Source organism: Podarcis filfolensis, assembly GCF_964270895.1.
Source record: "Podarcis filfolensis genome assembly, chromosome: 9".
Taxonomy (NCBI): Eukaryota; Metazoa; Chordata; class Lepidosauria; order Squamata; family Lacertidae; genus Podarcis; species Podarcis filfolensis.
Window position 1 is genome coordinate 17,236,272 of NC_139610.1, and position 17,273 is coordinate 17,253,544.

The following is a 17,273-nucleotide window of genomic DNA, read 5'->3' on the forward strand; positions in this document are numbered from 1 at the left end:
CTTGTTTTCCCCTCTCTGAACACCTGTCATGGCATATTCACTGAAGACACAAGTAAAAGGGCACTGCTTACCTGCCATTGAAGTCAGTGTCCAAACTCACAATCACTATAGCAAGTTGGGTCTGCCCTTGAAATATTCTATACAGTCATACCTTGGTTTTCAAACAGCTTAGTTCTCGAAGGTTTTGGCACCCGAACGCCACAAACCCGGAAGTGATTGTTCCTGTTTTTGAACGGATTTTGGAAGCCAAACGTCTGACGCAGCTTCCGATTGGTTGCAGGAGCTTCCTGCAGCCAATCAGAACTGCGCTTTGGTTTCTGAACGTTTTGGAAGTCAAACGGACTTACGGAACAGATTCCAAGGTACGACTGTATATCCATATGGAGATGGGGAGAACCAGATATCAAATCCTACTCAGCCTTTATCACTGCCAATAAAAACAGCCACGTGCAAGAGTAAATTTTAATAGCTTTTTTATTTTCCACAGTTTGGCATGATAGCCATTCCCTTAATTCATCAAGGATGTAGTCAGTGGAGTTTGGAGAACTAGAAACATGAATTCTCATAGCCAGGGCCAGCCAACCCATGAAATAACTGCCTCAGGTGGCAGGATCCACAGAGGCAGCAGATCCCAATGTAGATCCCCTTGTTTCTGATGTCAATCTTCACTCACTCCTTCTTCGGCGGAGAGAGGGGCACCATTTTGTGGTACTCCTCAAGCGCCAAAATGTCTTGAGTCAGCCCTGCTCATAGCTAAATTACTTACAGTATATTCCCTATTATCCTAGAGGCTGTATGCAGATAACACTCCTTTATTCATCCTCATGGGGGAAAAACATTGACTAGTTGCTGCTATTCCAACTTTACAACGAGAAGCTCAGTGAATGAGCCAGCTTTCCGAAAGCAACTTCTGGTGCCATTTACCAGAACCATACCTTGTTATGCCAGAGATTTCCAAACTTCCTTTCTATGAATATTATTTCCATTTTTTTCTGCAAAGGAACATTTATGGATGATTCTGGACTATATTCTAGGGCAGGGGTTAGCAAACTTTTTCAGCAGGGGGCCAGTCCACTGTCCCTCAGACCTTGTGGGGGCGGCAGACTATATTCTTTTTGAGGGGAGGGGAAATGAACGAATTCCTATGCTCCACAAATAACCCAGGGATGCATTTAAATAAAAGCACACATTCTACTCATGTAAAAACACCAGGCAGGCCCCACAAATAACCCAGAGATGTGTTTTAAATAAAAGGACACATTCTACTCATGTAAAAACATGCTGATTCCTGGACCGTCCGTGGGCCGGATTTAGAAGGCAATTGGGCCAGATCTGCCCCACCCCCCCAGGCCTTAGTTTGCCTACCCATGGCTTATGCAAAGGAGCATTCTGCTCAATGTAGGCTTAACATTTGCATTATTACCTAAATTAAAACAACAGCTGCTTTTTTAAAACCCATGAGGGTAGAAGTTCCTTAGCCTACAGCAATGGAAATAAAGAATGGCTCTGTGATTTGCAATTCTGTATCCCAGAAGCCCTTTCTTACTCCACACTCGCAGTCTTCATTTTCTTTTCTCTCTCTCTCTCTATATATATAAAAAAATAATATTTTTATTGGTTTTCATTATAACAAACATAACAATAAACATTAAGAAATAAACAAATTAAACAACTGTATCATTTTGCATAATGTTTGTACATTCAATACAGTACCGAAATATGGGATTTCTCCAATCCCCCGACTTCCCTCTACCCCCTCCATTATTTCATGGTTAAATCGCGCGTGTCCAAATCATATTTCCATCCATTCATATCTATTTTTATCTATTATGATAGTATTGCAAGTGTTTTTTAGAATCCTGCTGATGTATTTACTTGTATACCATGCTTTGTCATATATGCAATAAAAGTTCCCCATTCATTTTTAAATTTGTTAGCAATCCTGATTTCTAAGTCTACCAGTTAGTTTGGCCATCTCTGCATATTCCATTAACTTAATTTGCCCAAAAAAATGTGGGAATTTTCCCCTCTTTCCAGCATTGGACTATCAATATTTGTGCGGCTGTAGTCAAATAGATGAAAATATTTTTATTTATTTGTATTTCTCTTCCTATAATTCCTAATAGGAGGGCTTCTGGTTTTTTAACGAAGGTTATTTTAAACATTTTCTTCAGTTCATTATGTATAATTTCCCCCCAAAAAATTATACCTTAGCACTGCCACCACATATGATAAAATGTACCTTCTACTTCTTTACATTTCCAACATTTCTTATCTTCTGATTTATACATTTGCGATAACTTGACTGGTGGTAAGTACCACCTATACATCATTTTCAGTCTTCATTTTCTTCCGTCTGTACAGTGAAGGAGCTCTCATGCCGTCTGCCAAAACCAGCACCCAAATTTTGGCAACTCGTCGTGCAGAACTCTTGTGTGCCAAAAGGGTGCACAGGAACACCTCAGGCAACCGAGTTCCTTGTGTGACGTGTGCACCTTGCTTCCTTCAATTGTATCTCTTTGAAGCTACAGCCCTTACCTGGAAGGAGGTATGTGACTGAAACCAATGGCACATAATTAGCAGATTAATCATTGCTAGGCTCAAGGCTGTGAAAGCCAGTCTTTGCTTCTCATAGGCTTGCCAGCTCTTCAATCACCTCTGTAGCTATGTCTTTAATAGCAATTTGATGTGCAGATCATAGAGTTGGAAGGGACCCCAAGGGCCATCCAGTCCAACCCTCTGCAATGGAGGAATCCCAACTGAAGCATCCATGACAGATGGCCATCCAACCTCTGCTTAAAAACCTCCAAGGAAGGAGAGTCCGCCACCTCCCGAGGGAGACCCTTCCACCATCGAACAACCCTTATTGTCAGAAAGTTTTTCCTGATGTTGAGTCGGAATCTCCTTTCTGGTAACTTGAAGCCATTGGTTCGAGGCCTACCCTGCAGAGCAGGAGAAAACAAACTAGCTCTGTCTTCCATGTGACAGCCCTTGAGTTATTCACATGTGGTTACGTGTATACAGTGGTACCTCGGGTTACAGAAGCTTCAGGTTACATACCCTTCAGGTTACATACGCTTCAGGTTACAGACTCCGCTAACCCAGAAATAGTACCTCAGGTTAAGAACTTTGCTTCAGGATGAGAATAGAAATCGTGCTCTAGCAGCGCGGCGGCAGCAGGAGGCCCCATTAGCTAAAATGGTGCTTCAGGTTAAGAACAGTTTCAGGTTAAGAACGGACCTCCGGAACGAATTAAGTACTTAACCAGAGGTACCACTGTACAGTGGTACCTCGGGTTAAGAACTTTGCTTCAGAATGAGAACAGAAATCGCGCGGCGGTGGCACAGCAGCAGCAGGAGGCCCCATTAGCTAAAGTGGTGCTTCAGGTTAAGAACACTTGCAGGTTAAGAACGGACCTCCGGAACGAATTAAGTTCTTAACCAGAGGTACCACTGTACTATGGTTTTCTGCCCCTCGGGTTGCTGATAACAGTCACAAGTCCAGGCTGGTGTTTTGTTTTGGTCACCTGACAACCCTACTTGCTGCTGGTAGAAATAACACACTCCAAAGGCATTTCTTGTCCCAGGGTCTCCTCATGTAAACAATGCCGGTGGTATTCTTTGGAAGGGGAATATCCAATAGAGACTTCTGACATTGCTCTCCAGTGCTACACCTGTCTGCTCAGGTGTCCCCTTGGGTGGAAAGGAGATCATGGGGAGCTTTTATTTCCATAGAGCGCTGCCAAGAGTAGTGGTGTTTCCAGTTCCTGAGCGCAATTCACCCAGCAGGAAGAGAGCTGTCGATTTTGTGACTTCCAGAGGGGGGAAATTACCGAAAAGACACAAAAGCACGGTCACAAGAACCTTGCTCGGATTGCTACAGAAATAGCCATTGTGTAGTAAAGCCATCACGTGAGCTGCTGGATGTTTGTTTGCCCTCCCCCCCCCTCCACCCTGCAGGAGCAATGAAGTTTGGCAGGTTTCCTAGCTTGCAGGTAAAGGGTTACAGAGTCTAGGAAGTATTAAATGCAAACTTTAAAGGCTTTTATTTTCATCTTCCGTCACATGACTCCTGGGTGCCCAATGACACTCGCGACAGTGTCTCTCATTAGGAGGTCATGCAAACTCCCGCCTGCTAAAGGAGGCATTTGTTACATGTTTAGCATTCAAATGCAGAAGCCGGGCTTAAGCTATGGGAGATCCTAATCAGGAGCCAGCTCCGTTTCCCCAACAGCGCAGAAGCTGCAGGTAAGCGAAGCTCTTCTCTCTTTCAAAACTTCTGCCACTTTCCCTGCGAGGCTTTTGAAACTGAGACACCTGGCATAATGTTCTGTGTTGTAGCAGAAGGACTGTGATGCTACTTTCGGATAGAAACCTATTAAGAGTTTCACCTGTTGCTGCAAGAAGCACTCTTGGGTTCTACTTTAAAACCAGCAAGTACGTTCCTCTAGCCATCAGTGGCTCCAGACTTCTGAAAACTTCTCGTTTGTGCATTTCTTCAACAGATGGGTTGAGGTTGAACGGTGATGCTGACAGGTGTTTATCGTGGGAACAGGGCTACTCGTGCATGAAAGGCTTTTTACAGCACCCACACAATATTGAAAGCATCAAGTGCCAGCCTATATTTCCTGTCCCCACTCCCTGGCAATTTAATCCAGATTTACCCTTGGGGTGAGATCTCGTAAAGTGGGGGGACTGTCTGTTGTCAGAGACCTCTGTGTGATACTACCAGTTTGCAAATTAAGCCCCAGATCTGGAGCTGAATATCAGGTTGACAGACTCCTGACTTTAAATTGTAACATGCATGGGGATGGGCAGCAATTGTTGGGAATTGCTTGGGGGGGAAATAATATATATTTGGCACATGTCTCTCGAAAGTTTGTGATATGTTTTGTGTGAAAAGTGGCTTCGCCTATTGATTTCAAATTCCATGAAATTCAAGAGAATTCTTCTTACAATTGAAAAAGAAGTGAATGCATTAAATGCACATTTGCAAACTTGTGTGTGATAACAGATACAGTGGTACCTCGGGTTAAATACTTAATTTGTTCCGGAGGTCCGTACTTAACCTGAAACTGTTCCGTACTTAACCTGAAACTGTCCGTACTTAACCTGAAACGTAACCTGAAGCACCACTTTAGCTAATGGGGCCTCCTGCTGCCGCCACGCCGCCGGAGCACGATTTCTGTTCTCATCTTGAAGCAAAGTTCTTAACCTGAAGCACTATTTCTGGGTTAGCGGAGTCGGTAACCTGAAGCATATGTAACCTGAAGCATATGTAACCCAAGATACCACTGTATACAGATGAGGATCTCTGATGAGTGTGTGTTTGGCAGGGAACGTGGGCAAAAACATCTCGCATAAGAAGCTAGTGGCTGGGGGTGTAAATGGGATTTTAAGGAAGGCAAGTGAATAATGATAGAGTCTGAAAAAATAGCATGCTTCTGATTCTAAATCAGGTAGATGTACGAATGTGAACTTAGGCAATAATTGTCTTGAGTTGCTGCTGTCAAGTTCTACATGTCCGATGAAAGAAGGACAATGGCGGGAGAAAGGGAGATTCTCCCACCTCCTCCACCGGTGATTTCCATTTGATGTAACTTGGTGTCTTTTAGGAGACTGTTTTTGTTACGACCACTTTGGGAATGGAAAAAATGACACCTAACAGCACACAACCCATAGCCAAGATCTGCTGGCAAGATCAAGCCTGGAACAGACAGAGATGTGGGCTGAGCTCAGCTGAGGCCACATTGGCAGAACTCGCTCAACCCAGCTGAACCAGGTCTATACTGGCTCAGCCAGCTTAAGCCAGTGAAACTTACGCTGGAGTAAGTCCCCCAAAAGTGTGGTTTGGGGTATAGCAGGGGCAGGCTGGGCAAGGAGAGACTTACAACTACAGTCATACCTTGGTTTTCGAACAGCTTAGTTCTCGAACGTTTTGGCTCCCGAACGCCACCAACTCGGAAGTGACTGTTCCAGTTTGCGAACTATTTTTGGAAGCTGAACATCTGATGGGGCTTACGCGGCTTCTGAAGCTCCTGCAGCTAATCGGAAGCCATGCTTCAGTTTCCGAATGTTTTGGAAGTCGAACGGATTTCCAGAACAGTTTCCGTTCGACTTCCAAGGTACGACTGTATTCCAAACCTCTTTTAGCTCAGTCATGTGACATAGCAACCAAGAGTAGACTTCAGTAATCTTTTGTGATATGGCGCCCTATGTGAGGCCAAAATTTGGCGCCCCCAAATGGATCTTCTCAATTATGGATCTTCTCAATTTGGCACCCTGTTGGCTCTGTGCAGTTTAGGGGCAAATCCACCCATAGCGTCTGCCCTAAATCAGACACAACTGGTAAATTAACCAAATTTACATTGGCAAACAAAGTGCTGTAAGTCAAGTTCTATTGTAATGGCTTGTTTTCTTTCTGCCAGACTTGAGCCACCTCAGCTGTCAGTTGTCTCAATCCTGAATAGAGTTTGGAATAGGATGAATTTATGTTAGCATAAATTCCACTGGCTTCCTATACAGTACTTAGGATTGCTCTGAAACACACTTATTATGGCATAAGCTTTCACGAACTAGCATTGTCCTTTAGACATAAACCAATGAAAGTATGTGGTATATAATAAAAGTATTAGTATTTAAGATGTTGCCAGACTCTTAGTTCTGTTGCAGGGGAAAAAACAGTCACCTTTCTCCTTCAGGACAGTTCTGTTTTGGGAGTGAGCGGCCTATAAATCTAATGCTATGATTGTTCTAGAACACAATGCTGTTTTGCTGTGCTCAACTCACTGATCTTGTTAGTTGCTGTGTCTGACAATCCTGGTATCTATTTTTCTATCAGTTATTTCCATTGGGGATTTAAAGAGACTTTGTGCACATATTGTACAGCCTTGTAGATGTTTGCATTAAACATTTGAGGTGTCCCCTCGAAAAATTAGCTACAGTGTGTTACATACTGTAACTCATGCATTTGTAGTGGCTCTGGTGTGCATCTTAGAGAACTTTGCAAAACTCTAAAAAGAAAGTGTTGCTGTCTGAATTTAATAAACAATATGGGCATGCTGACTGCAGACCAATCAGTTAATCTCCTGGATCATTGATCTGAATCAGAAACCCTAGTATTACTGATTATTTTTATTTTTAAAGGGAGGGGTATCCAGTCATGAGGGACGTGGGTGGCGCTGTGGGTTAAACCACAGAGCCTAGGGCTTGCCGATCAGAAGGTCAGCGGTTCGAATCCCCACAGCGGGGTGAGCTCCCATTGCTCGGCCCCTGCTCCTACCAACCTAGCAGTTCGAAAGCACGTCAAAGTACAAGTAGATAAATAGGTACCGCTCCGGCGGGAAGGTAAACGGTGTTTCCATGCGCTGCTCTGGTTGGCCAGAAGCGGCTTAGTCATGCTGGCCACATGACCCGGAAGCTGTACGCCGGCTCCCTCGGTCAATAAAGCGAGATGAGCGCCGCAACCCCAGAGTCGTCCACGAGTGGACCTAATGGTCAGGAGTCCCTTTACCTAACTACATTAGAAATTTGCTTGGAACTTGCAGTTGTTTCAGAGTCATTAATTAATGCCAATATTAGTGAGCTTATTTCACCAATGCTGAAGGAACTGAGTTTCAAAGTGCTGGTCTTGTCCGTCAAAGCCCTATATTGCTTGGGCTCTGCATATCTTGTGAGATGTCTACTCCAACCTTCTGAGGTCTACAGGGGAAGCCCCTGATGTAGGGCAGAGCCTTCTCGATGGTGGCACCACTTTTTGGTACTAAGGAAAGAAAACAGGAGAGGAAGCTGGCAATCTACTCAAATCTAGGGCATGCTATGGATGAAGCCTTGACTTTGGAGTGATCTTGACTGCAGTTGTTGGCAGAACTGATGGTGTATCGTGGAATCAGTTTCAGCTTAGACTGGAACTATTAAATGGTATCAAACACAGTGGTATCTCAGGTTAAGTACTTAATTCGTTCCGGAGGTCTGTTCTTAACCTGAAACTGTGCTTAACCTGAAGCACCACTTTAGCTAATGGGGCCTCCTGCTGCTGCCGCGCCACCGGAGCACGATTTCTGTACTCATCCTGAAGCAAAGTTCTTAACCAAAAGCACTATTTATGGGTTAGCAGAGTCTGTAACCTGAAGCGTATGTAACCTGAGGTACCACTGTACAGTCATGCCTCAGGTTACAGACGCTTCAGGTTGCGTTTTTTTTGGTTACGGACGCGCCAAAACCCAGAAGTACCAGAATGGGTTACTTCCGGGTTTTGGCAGTCGTGCATGCGCAGAAGCGCTAAATCACACTTTGCGCATGTGCAGAAGCGCCGAATCGCAACCTGCACATGCACAGACGCGGCGCTGCAGGTTGCGAACTCTGCAGGTTGCAAATGTGCCTCCCGCACAGATCACTTTAAGGGAGGGTGGTGGTGCGGGTTGTGACAGAAAAACAGATCTATCAAAATCTGTTTTGCATGATACTGAAGTGGTATCTCTGTCTTCATAGTCTCTGAACACCAGATACAGGGAATAAATATCAGAATGGGGTTGTTGTCTTTTCTATGGCCTATTTGTAAGGTATTTGGAACCATGTGGCTAGCCACTGAATGCCAGGCGAAATGAACTCTCAGTCAGTTCTTACGTTCTTGGAACTTATAGATGTTTCCCACTGAAAAGTAAGGGACAAGAAGTGCTTAGCTCAATGGCCCCTATACATATATATATCTATTTAAGGAAATACAGACGATTGCTGCTACTGTTTGCTTGCTACGTCGCCAGTGTGGGGAGGGAGTGGCCACCAAGCTCTTTTATTGTGCCTTCACTTTTATTTTAAATAACGACTGTACATAGTGGCTGGGTGGGTCCTGGACATCCAGCATTGTAAGATACTCAAAGGTAAATGTGAGAGAGATGTTTAGTGACGTCATATGTTCCTGGAACACTTTAAAAGAGAATAGCAAATATTTGGTCAGGGAGGTAAATACAACTGTTCAATGTCTTTGGCACAACACCAATAAACCATTCCTAAGCGAATCTTGTCTTAGTCTGGATTTCATACCCACATTATTCAGAAGTGGGAAACAGAGCTTAGTGTAAACTGGCTTTTTATAAATCGTCTCCAACGTATATTGGAATACAGTGGTCCCTCGGGTTATAGACGCTTCAGATTACAGATGCTTCAGGTTACAGACTCTGTTAACCCAGAAATAGTACCTCGGGTTAAGAACTTTGCTTCAAGATGAGAACAGATATCGTCCTCCGGTGGCTAAAGTGGTACCTCAGGTTAAGAACAGTTTCAGGTTAAGAACGGATCTCCGGAACGAATTAAGTTCTTAACCTGAGGTACCACTGTAGTCCTTTTGGACACTATCTCTAAAGCGTTATGAAAATATTAAATGCATATTATCCAGAAGTGCTCTTCCTGTACTTGTAACTCTCCTTTTCTCCCTGCCTGAGGGCTTCCTTGCACATTGCAGAAATCACTTTTCCACTTCCTATGCATTTACAGTAATTTTCTCTGCACCAGCAAAACTTTTTTGAGTCCCTGCTGAAGGCATTTAAACATGCCTACCCAGATGTTTAGAAAGTTTGTAGGAGATTTAATTTGTTTTAGTCTATTTTATTGCCGTTTTAACCTTCTGCATGTTATCAATTATGGTTGTCAATTTTTTAGCAGTTATTTTTATTTTGTAAACTGCTCTGAGGTTTTTCTAAAAGCAAGCGGTACATAAATTTTGTGAAATAAATGAATAGCATCTCCTGCTCTGGCTTTCGGAGCAAAGTGTGTTGATAAACTGACCATAATGGTGTGTGGGTGCTGCTTTTAACTTACCAAGATTTAATAAAATGCCTAATCCCACAATGAAATTGCTTGTGCTTATTATAGCACAAGGGTGGCCAACTCCCAAGAGACTGTGATCTACTTGCAGAGTTAAGAGCCAGTGATCTACCTGTGATCTACCACAGACATCCAGTGATCTACCAGTAGATCACGATCTACCTGTTGGACGTGCCCGTTATAGCACAATTGCAATTCAAACACATTTTACTGTCTGTTGTGGAAAGTAGCCAGTGTGCTGTCATTCTGTAGCCATTGAATGTTGTTCATTGCATTATTTATTGTGGTTCACCTGCCCTTAGGATTTTATCCTTAGAAATAAAAGGTGTATACCCCACCCCCAAACCTCAGAGTGCTAATACCTTCCTCCTAGACAAAGGTGGTACTGGTGACTTGGTTACACTTGCATGAGCAAAGGAATGCTTAGAACTGGAACTACAGCAAATTACAGTGATGAATTTGGCACTTTAGCGCCAACAAATGCTGGTCCAAAATCTTTTCCCTGAGGCAGCCGCTTCACGCTGCCTCTTTACACAGGAATTCCCTTGATCTCTCAACCTGAGCCTCCTGGTCCACTCGCTGTGTTGTTTTAAGTGGATTGCCTTTTGATCTGTTTCACTGATGGATGTTTTTATTTTGATATTCGCATAACTGGTTTATACTACGTAGACTGCTTAACAAGGCTATTTTGGCAATCAAGTGGTAAAGGGGACCCCTGACCATTAGGTCCAGTCATGACCAACTCTGGGGTTGCGGCGCTCATCTCACTTTATTGGCCGAGGGAGCCGGCATACAGCTTCCGGGTCATGTGGCCAGCATGACTAAGCCACTTCTTGCAAACCAGAGCAGCTCATGGAAACGCCGTTTACCTTCCCGCCGGAGCAGTACCTATTTATCTACTTGCACTTTGACGTGCTTTCGAACTGCTAGGTTGGCAGGAGCAGGGACCGAGCAACGGGAGCTCACCCCGTCGCGGGGATTTGAACCGCCAACCTTCTGATCGGCAAGTCCTAGGCTCTGTGGTTTAACCCACAGAGCCACCCGGATCCTTTGCAAGTGGTACATATGTACAAAAAGGGTTCCTTGGAGTTGGCTGTGCTATGAAAGTTTTGCAGATTGTCTAATTCAGGGGTCAGCAAACTTTTTCAGCAGGGGGCCGGTCCACTGTCCCTCAGACCTTGTGGGGGGCCGAACTACCGGTATATTTTGAAGAAAAAAGAACGTATTCCTATGCCCCACAAATAACCCAGGGATGCATTTTAAATAAAAGCACACATTCTACTCATGTAAAAACACCATGCAGGCCCTACAAATCACCCAGAGATGTATTTTAAATAAAATACATTCTACTCATGTAAAAACACGCTGATTCCCAGACCATCCAAGGGCTGGATTGAGAAGGCGATTGGGCTGGATCCAGCCCCCAGGCCTTAGTTTGCCTACCCATGGTCTAATTCCCCGCTTTCATCACAACTGTGATTTTCACATTAGTCTGACTATCTGTGATTGTTATTCTCCTACAGACTGTGGTGAGTCAAAAAGCAGCCTTTTCATAGAATCATAGAGTTGGAAGGGATCACGAGGGTCATCTAGTCCAACCCTCTGCAATGCAGGTATCTTTTGGCCAGTTTGAGACTTGAACCCACAGCCCTGAGATTAAAAGGCTCATGCTCTACCGACTGAGCTCTCTCTTTTAACAAGTTAATTTTCCCACTACCATAATTTATGGCAGGAGGGAAATCTAAATGATCTGTTGCTGTCGTCCCTGACAATTGTTTCCATTGTGACTCACGCATCACCCGTTCCATTTCACACGGTCATAAATTCCAGAAACGTTCATCTGTGTGCAAAATCAAAGAAGGGTTTAAAAAGTTCTATATAGGCCAAGTAGGTGCTACGGAAAAATTAGCGTTCAATCTTAAATACAGTCAAGGGGCAATTCTCTGTTGCCCCAGAGTGCGGGTCTGGATCTAATGGGCTTAAGTTACAGGAGGGTCGGTTCAGGTTCAACATGCAGAGAAAAATGCTGTTTGCAATAAAAAATCATCAATCTTTATTACGGTCCAGAGACCCAACAAATCATTACAAAGCAATACACAATTCATACAGCCTACCTCCAGGTTAAGCAAGCATATTGTTTAGAATATAGGGATCATTTGTTCTTGCAACCACCAATAGAAACTTTGCCACTGCTAATGTTCTAGCATTTGTCCGGTCTTCCAATAGAAACCTGACATAGTGAGCCTCTGATTTTCCTGGGAAAGGTACCAGCAAGGATAGTATCAGTTCAGCCCTGGCTTGGTCATATTTTGCACAATGCAACAAAATATATTTTATGGAATCGAAGTCTTGAGCACACAAGCAAAGTCTGTCCTGTTAGGGAACTCCTCTCAACCTGCCGTCCGACACTGCAGAAGGAAAGACATTTAGTCTGGCTTTGGTGAAAAGCCTTCGATAGTTTGGTACTGTCAGGTTTTTAATGTAAGATGTTAACTTAAAGACATGCCCATATGGTATACACAACAAAAAATTGTGTGATAGGAACCTGCTACCCAGAGGACACACAGGTACGTGTACACAAGCAATCTTCCTTTTCAGGCTTTCTACTTTATATACAAAAGGTAGGCACAATGATGTCACCCGTATGAGGAAAGGAGGAACTTGTGGCATGCTATCTTCAGTTAATTATTTCTATAAATATAAATCTACTGCCCAAATTCATTGGACTCTGGTTGACTCTTAAACAAGTTTTAATCGATTAGCCGAGCCCTTTAAACATTGCAATCTTAATGTTTCTAAGTTTGAATCATCCGAGGGTGCCTTTCGTCTGCCACTGTTTTTTTTCTGGGCGAAGGCTCCGTACATTTAGCACTCCTGGCAGATGTACAACAGGGGCAGCATTTTCCTATCGCTGTGTGCTGAGGGAACCCTACACCCACTGATGGCAGAAGTTATTGTGCAGTAGTTAAAGGCACGAGGCTTGGAGAAAGAATTGCATGGCCAGACCCTCCAGCATTTCTCTCATGAAAATTTTGTTGTTCTTTAGTTGTTTAGTCGTGTCCGACTCTTCGTGACCCCCTGGACCAGAGCACGCCAGGCACTCCTGTCTTCCACTGCCTCTTGCAGTTTGGTCAAACTCATGCTGGTAGCTTCGAGAACACTGTCCAACCATCTCGTCCTCTGTCGTCCCCTTCTCCTTGTGCCCTCCATCTTTCCCAACATCAGGGTCTTTTCCAGGGAGTCTTCTCTTCTCATGAGGTGGCCATAGTATTGGAGCCTCAGCTTCAGGATCTGTCTTTCCAGTGAGCACTCAGGGCTGATTTCCTTAAGAATGGAGAGGTTTGATCTTCTTGCAGTCCATGGGACTCTCAAGAGTCTCCTCCAGTATAGACATCACTACCGGGAAAACCATAGCTTTTACTATACAGACCTTTGTTGGCAAGGTGATGTCTATACTTTTTAATATGCTGTCTAGGTTTGTCATTGCTTTTCTCCCAAAAAGCAGGCGTCTTTTAATTTCGTGGCTGCTGTCACCATCTGCAGTGATCATGGAGTCCAAGAAAGTAAAATCTCTCACTGCCTCCATTTCTTCCCCTTCTATTTGCCAGGAGGTGATGGGCCCAGTGGCCATGAGCTTCGTTTTTTTGATGTTGAGCTTCAGATCATATTTTGCGCTCTCCTACAACAACAACAACTTTATTATTTATACTCCATCCATCTGACTGGGTTATCTCAGCCACTCTGGGCAGCTTCCAACATAATAAAAACATAACAAAACATTAAACTTTTTTAAAATTAAAAACCTTCCCTATACAGAGCTGCCTTCAGATGTCTTCTAAAGGTGGTATAGATACTTATCTCCTTGGCTCAGGGGGGTCACATAACTCCATTCCCTCCAACATTTTTTCGATGAAAATAGGAACACCTTAAGCAAAAGTGGGACATTCTGGAATCAAATCAGAAACTGGGATGGCTTCTGTAAGTCCGGGGCCATCCTGGGAAAATAGGGACACTAGGAGAGTCTGCATGACAGGCTGGCTAATGGTGTAACTGGTTTTAAATGGTTGAAGCAAGTTAATACAGTCATACCTCGGGTTGAAATAGCTTCGGGTTGAGCGTTTTCGGGTTGCGCTCCGCGGCTACCTGGAAGTAATGGAACATGTTACTTCCGGGTTTCGCCACTTGCGCATGCGCAGACGCTAAAAATGATGTCACACACATGTGCGGAAGTGGTGAATCGCAACCCGTAGACGTGGGTTGCGTTCGCTTCAGGATGCGAACGGGGCTCCGGAATGGATCCCATTCACATCCAGAGGTACCACTGTAAAAGGAATTAATTAAAATGAGGCAGACTCTACACACTGAGTGACTGCAGTCGTAAGCAATTAAATGGATTAGGAATGTCTGCCAAAGCCCAAAATCCCTTTGCTTAAAGAGATGTTTGTGGTACCTGTGGTTGGTAAGAAGGATTTTGTGTTCTTTTCTTGACCTGCTATATGCCCTTAGCGGTTCTTATTTCCTCCCTGCTCAGTGACATCAGCTTAATGCCCACCTAGCAATGGTTTTCTCCCGTAACACCACACACCTGTCACATTTTAAAAGCCAAACAACAAATGTAACACCGTACACCCCTGCAAGTGAACTGCATGGTCGGAGACAATGTGATAATTAACAAAGAATAGCTTCTTACTGCCGGAATACCAAAGCAGAAAACAAAAGCTGAGCAGATTACCCAGCAGTACTTTTTCCTGGTTGCAAGTTGATGATTAAGAGCAAAGCAAGCACTTTGTTTTCGTTCTGGCAGAGTTCCTTTAACAGTTGCCTGACAGGTAGAAATTCAGTAAGGCGATTCTTTACCTGTCATTGTATTCCCATGCCAGGTAAGACTGCACCTGTAGTGTACGTCTTTTGTGTTTTGCTTGCCATTCAGCTATTAAAGGCACAGGAGTCCAGCAGGAAAGCTGGCGACCATTCAGAGCTAGCAGCGTTCAAAACTCCCATTGTTCTACACACGTTTTGTGACAGGGAATTTGATGAATGCGAGCAGTTTCTGAGCTCTGGGAGCAGTACTGCGCACCTAAGATTTCAGATTAAAACTGCCACTGCTGGAATGAAAGGAGGACCTTTTTCTGCCTCTCCACTTCCAGCCACTCTCTGAGGACTGGAGAAGGGACCCTCATAAGAATATTAGGGGGGCGGGCAGGGGAAGTAAGGCTTTGTTTTTTGCAGTCTTCAGATGAGGACTTGACCATGTTAAAAATGAATATAAGCCTTTAGCTGCAGTTCATTCATTTTCAGCTTTGTATTCTTGTTATAAAAAAGCGCGCCTAGACATTCTGTTGTTGCGCCCATAACCTAGGTTTAAGGTGCCATATAGCTCCTAGCTTTCATATCTCAGTTTCTAACACTGAGGGCTAGTATATTTAGAGTGGTTTTGCTTCCTTTTTTCCTCACCTGCTTTCGGCATTACATCTCCCATTTTAATATTAAATTTATTTAGGAAGTATTTCAATACTACTATTTTAGAACTGTTATATGATTGTGAATCACGTTCCTGCGAATTACAGTTCAGTTTTAGTTCCATATTCAAACTGTTCAGCCACTGCACTGACAGGATGCTTAACTAGATGGGGCCTTCTAGCAGGCTCCTCTTACGTAATTCTACAAAAGAGTACAGCGGTACCTCTACTTACGAACTTAATTCGAGAAGGCTACCATATTTAATCACCAAGAAAGCCATTTCCATTTGTTGTTGCTGTTTAGTCGTTTAGTCATGTCTGACTCTTCGTGACCCCATGGACCAGAGCACGCCAGGCACTCCTGTCTTCCACTGCCTCCCGCAGTTTGGTCAAACTCATGCTGGTAGCTTCGAGAACACTGTCCAACCTCTCGTCCTCTGCCGTCCCCTTCCCCTTCTCTTTCCCAACATCAGGGTCTTTTCCAGGGAGTCTTCTCTTCTCATGAGGTGGCCAAAGTATTGGAGCCTCAGCTTCATGATCTGTCCTTCCAGTGAGCACTCAGGGCTGATTTCCTTCAGAATGGATAGGCTTGATCTTCTTGCAGTCCATGGGACTCTCAAGAGTCTCCTCCAGCACCATAATTCAAAAGCATCAATTCTTCGGTGATCAGCCTTCTTTATGGTCCAGCTCTCACTTCCATACATCACTACATTTCCAGTTACCACCTGCCTAATGTCAGGTGGTGGGAAAACCTCAGTGAGAGCATCCTTCATCCTTCTCTGAGTTTGGGCAGACAGTCACGTTTTTCTACAAGGCCCCTGTGCCTTTTTAGCAAGTGCGTAACAAGCTGAAATTGAACAGGCAAAGCTGTTTCATCCTGGGGAAACCCTTTCCTCCATGAGACGTAGGTCATCATGCCATCTTTTTGCCCCTTGGTCTGCTGTACTTTTTAGGTTCCTAAGAAAACCAAAGAAGCTGTGAAGTCAATGCTGTTTCCATTTCTAGAGCTCCACTCAGCAGAGTTCTTTCATGGAAAACTGGATTTGGGCCTAATCGTCCTTCATGATCATAGCACTGATTATAGAATTGAGTGCTACAATACATCTATAAAGGAAAAGCCAAATATGGTGCCCTGGATTTCAAAGTTTTGCTGGATAAATAAACTTCACTTCTACTGTCTGAAAGAGGTTATTGTCTCTCTAAAACTTAAAAAAGTCCTTGTTATCAGCATGTATTTTTGGTTTGCCTCCTCTGGGTGTGGCATGGAAAAGACAATATTTGCCTGCCTTGTGGTTCTATTCTTTTCATGCTTGCATGTTGTATTCTCTTGCCCCACACCCCCAAATTGACCAGATGGATTTATGTCAGGCTTTTGTTTCAGTTGTCAGAATACAGTGGTACCTCGAGTTGCATACGCTTCAGGTTACAGACTCTGCTAACCCAGAAATAGTGCTTCAGGTTAAGAACTTTGCTTCAGGATGAGAACAGAAATCGTGCTCTGGCGGCGTGGCAGCAGCAGGAGGCCCCATTAGCTAAAGTGGTGCTTCAGGTTAAGAACAGTTTCAGGTTAAGAACGGACCTCCAGAATGAATTAAGTACTTAACCTGAGGTACCACTGTACATGGAACTGTTGATACATACATATATATATATATATATATATATATACATATATATATACATATATATATGCATTGTAAAGTTTTGTAAATATTAATAAATTTACCAAATTAGCATATGCAAATTTTATGCAAAACTGGGTTCCCTCCCCCCCCCCTTTTATGTTGCAATTCCTCTTTTTCAGTAACGCAGAATTGGGTACCACTTATTTTTTTCAGGCTTATCCACACAAGAATTTGGTGTGGGTTTGAAATTGCAGGTGCCTTGTTAAGGTGGAACATTCTCCACATGGGCGTTCATCCCCATCCACAGTGGCAAATTTAAATATATGTGCTCTTTTTCTTTTTCTCTCTCTGGGTTGCAACCCTGTTTC

The 17,273-nt window shown here is 43.7% G+C and overlaps 1 protein-coding gene across 1 annotated transcript in view; it reads left to right on the top strand.

Annotated features, from left to right (window-relative positions):
* The first annotated feature begins 4,052 nt into the window (after nucleotides 1–4,052).
* Nucleotides 4,053–17,273, top strand: part of PGCKA1 (PDCD10 and GCKIII kinases associated 1) — a 61,079-nt gene continuing 47,858 nt past the window's right edge. The window contains exon 1 of the mRNA XM_083630766.1: nucleotides 4,053–4,247. The gene's annotated coding sequence lies outside the window, so the exon portion shown is untranslated. The remainder of the gene's footprint in view (nucleotides 4,248–17,273) is intronic.